General features: G+C 42.5%; 1 long non-coding RNA gene across 1 annotated transcript; it reads right to left on the bottom strand.

Moving 5' to 3' along the window:
- Positions 1-1,819: 1,819 nt before the first annotated feature.
- On the bottom strand, positions 1,820-3,721 carry LOC140218353 (uncharacterized). Its single transcript, XR_011894631.1, has 2 exons — positions 3,121-3,721; positions 1,820-1,912 (listed from the first exon to the last, which is right to left on the bottom strand). It is a non-coding gene; the product is annotated as an uncharacterized lncRNA (long non-coding RNA).
- Positions 3,722-4,059: the final 338 nt, after the last annotated feature.

The raw sequence follows: 4,059 nt of genomic DNA, 5'->3' as shown, positions 1-4,059 counted from the left end.
CCTTTGTGGCATCTCCGAGGAATATCGATATAAAATGTCCCGCTATGGCAGTAAAGAATCTGAGTGAGTACACGCCATGAGGTTTGAAGAACCGGCGCCTGCTTTCAACAGAGTCTTTTTTCGCACTCTCGGTGTGCGAAAGCAGATATGAAGAAACTGCGCCAAGTGTAACGTTTTTCCTAAGCATACAAACTTCACTGAGATGTGACGTTTGTTCTGCTTCTACTTCCTCCTCTTCACTGATCGGTGAGCTTCTTCCTCCTCTTCTCAAACTTGAATCGTTATAAGAATGAATATAAAAACGTAAACAGTTTTCTGTATAGCTTCTCGAAAACTTACATTTCAATTTCTCATCCCAATGCTGAGTGTTGTAAGACGAGTTGCGTGCGGAGGCTTACCACATAATATTGAAGAATTCTAGAATTCCTGCTTTCTGCTTACGGATTGAGAAATAAGATGGCTTCGCCCTACGCAGCCGGCCACAATAGGAACGTTCCTGAAGAGTTCTTAACTTTAACTGTACTCTGAACGCAACCATTGTGCAGACCTTATTAGTGTAGCTATAGACCCTTCATAGTGATCTGCTTTCCAGGTAACGAGAGTGCTCACTAGTGCTTGTGGGTGCGATGCTCCGCAGCAAGCATCACCCGGCTGCTCTGTTCGAACTGCGCAGCCATTAAATTTCTTATGCAGCGCTTAGTCAATAGGGCGCACGCTAAAGCACACTCTTTACTTTTCATGCTATATTGACGCTTTTGTCTGCAAACGTCTTGATTTAGGATATATGCGTTTGACATTTCCTCTCTTGTTGTTTCGCTGCATAATCGAAACATTATTCTTATCAGTAACAATCATTTATGGGATGAGGTACACCGAACAAAAATGGTTAAATTAAACACCTCACGTTAACGCGTACACGCAGTGCTCGCAATGTTCAAGTGTAACTACATCGTTCTTCGTCTTCATGTCTTGTTCATTAATATTGATGCGTGTGTTATGTAAGAGGTCACTTCGGAAGGCTGCACAAATATTTCGACTGCATGAGTTGCTTCTCATTAGCACTTTAATCACGGTGCACGACTAGATTTGCGCTCAGCCCGTATCAGACCCGCCGTGGTTGCTCAGTGGCTATGTTGTTGGGCTGCTAAAGACGAGGTCGCGGAATCGAATCCCGGCCATGGCGGCTGCATTTCGAGGGGGGCGAAATGCGAAAACACCTGTGTGCTTAGATTTGCGTAGAAGTTAAACAACTCGAGGTGGTCTAAATTTTCGGAGTCCCCCACTACGGCGTGCCTCATAATCAGAAAGTTATTTTGCCCCGTAAAAGCCCATAATTTATTTTCATATAGCCTTTATCAGAACGCGGACGCCGCAGCTGAAGGCTGAAACTATCATCTCGCGTTCAGCAGCGTAAGACTGCAGCCACATAGACAAGGTCGCAATTTCGACTTCCTGAAGTTCCCTACTACCAATAAGAAATTGGCATAAACGTTGTCATTTTGGGTGCTGACCCTGGCAACGTACTTGCATGTTGTAACAGGAGAGGCACAATACCATGATGAGCCGCCTAAACAAAATGTACTACATTTTGAATGGGCTTGCATGGATCGCTTGGTACAAACTTGCAGAAAGAAACGGCGCTTATGGTGCGTGCAACAAGTGACGACATACACTGCGTTTGTGTGCGCCGTTTGAAGTTGTCCAGTTGAAAAAATTGATTTCTTCACCCAAACCACATTTAGTTTCTGTGTTGTGCCATTCTAACCTTTGTTCGTTCAGGTTTTCTTTTTTTTCAAATACAGACAAGGCACATAAAGAGTTGTTCGGTGGAAGTTATTTATTCTGATCTAAATACATGTTTTGTACACTTTGACTGTCTTTTCCTTGTGTTGTCTTTCGCAGCGAAGTTATACTGAAATAGAATAAAACAGGGGTTTAAGTGAGAATCGATAAGCTCCGAAATATGCACTGCATTTGGTATGTCACGGTTACGCAACTTGTATTGTGATCAAGATGTAACATTTCGCTATACAGCAGGCGCTATGGGTTCGGCTAAATAAAGTGATTGTTTCATCAATAATAATTGTCATGTCCGGTAGTCCATAAGTACTTGTGTTCATATGCACCTGTTTTTCACAGCGCATTACTGAGACAAAAAAAGACAACAATAACCTTGAAGCGGCCATTCGCGCGTACCAAGCAGAGCTGGTCAGCCATACGATAAAAGAATTTAATGCGAAGCTGAATATTTGATGGTGGCACAAGACGGTAATACCACTGAACTTAGAAATTACCCAGTCTTCTTACTTTAATAAAAAGTAACTAAATGGAACAATGTATGTTTATGATTGCCGTGAACTTTCACGGGTGTTCCCCATCTCCCAGACAGAAATCCTACCTTCATCAGGTACACCTTACTGCTCGTATATTTGGTGCATCGGATACCATGTAGCTAACAACACCAAATAACATGAAAATCATCACTATGCAACCCCTCTTAAGGGCCATTTAGGGGGATGGATGACATGAGTCCAATAAAAGCTCCAAGGAGAGCGGTAAGATTATGCATGCAGTGAAGTGAAAAAGCTTGCAACCTAAAGACAAATGTTTCACATGGTATATTCCAAAGCCACCTCCGCTAACACTGGTCGCGATCCTTTCTGTTGCGCACTAGCTTTAGTAATAATCGACACTTATAAAAACACTGCATAGTGCCACAAGTACTGCAAAAGCATTGCTTTTTGCTTTACTTCGGCAAGGATTTCTCTATTCAGTTTGCTAAAATGTTCTATAATTCTCAAAGATGGACGTTCTACAGAAAAGTATCATGTGATCTTCTCTCGCAAGTCACTACACATTAATCTACACCATGGTAGTTTAAACCATGAAATACTGAAACGAAATATCCATTGAAGAGGGGTCGGAAATAGAAATAGAAATAGAAAGCGCAATAGAAATCTCGCAAGAGAAGCTTTCTCTTGAATGTACATTTCTTTCTGTATATTCAGCTTTTCAGACAAACGGGGCTGAGAGTTTTTCAAAGGAAGAGACTCCCTGTATTCCTATTGCGAGAAAGCGTCCAAAAAATATAACAACGAAATACAAAACATTGACACGTACCCTTAGGCCATATCAACCGAAGTGACCGCCATGCACTCCTCCGTAATTTCCAGCGTAGGAACCAGCGTAAGAGCCACCGTAGCCGCCACCGTATCCGCCGCCAAGACCGCTGCCAAGGCCGCCGCCGTAGCCACCACCAAGGCCACCTCCGTATCCGAGGCCACCACCGTGGCCCAAACCAATGCCTCGTCCCAAGCCTCCGCCAAAACCAGTGGCGAGGACCATCGAGATGACGAGGCAAAAGATAAAACCAACGGCGAGCTGCGAAGTGACGTATTGCCTCTTTCGTTACCGCGAGAAAATGGTCGTTTTTTATAAGTCCCGGAATAAAATTATTCACCACTGAAACTAATATTCCAGCACACATTGCGGGAAAGCATATTCTGCATAAGGAAATGATATTTCCAAAAACATACGATGCCAAACAAAAAAAAAATGTGTTAGGTGAAACATAAAAATTCAAGAAAGCGACATTTGGCAGTCTATTGATAAAAACAACAATAAAAAGCAAGTCTGCAAAAACAATATCAAAGGAAATTCAGAATATACATTTCAAAGATAAATAACCCAGAAAAAGTGTCTCAAAAAATAAATACCTGATACGCCGAGTATTAAAAAAGAAACTGAGACCAGTTCATCGCTCAACCATGCGGTGAAGCAGTTACTGCGTTTTGTGAAGCATAGGCGCATTCCACACTTTTCCGACTAAACATCTGGTTTTTGTTCAGCTATGCGGTCCTCGTAACACATTTTGGAGTTACTCCTTTTAGGAATTTTTTTAGGATGGTCCGACGAGATGTCCCAGGAATGTACTTCACCAGTTGGTCTAGAGTCATGTACTTCTTCCAGGACGGACGGTTCTCAGCGTAGCTGGGTAACTACAAGATTATGCATCCTAGAATATCTGTTTGCATTTTGCTGAATGTCTTTATCACCCCT

The sequence above is a fragment of the Dermacentor andersoni genome, chromosome 5, assembly GCF_023375885.2.
Source record: "Dermacentor andersoni chromosome 5, qqDerAnde1_hic_scaffold, whole genome shotgun sequence".
In the NCBI taxonomy this organism is placed as follows: Eukaryota; Metazoa; Arthropoda; class Arachnida; order Ixodida; family Ixodidae; genus Dermacentor; species Dermacentor andersoni.
Note: the sequence above shows the minus strand (reverse complement) of the source record. Positions and strands in the feature narration are given on the sequence as shown.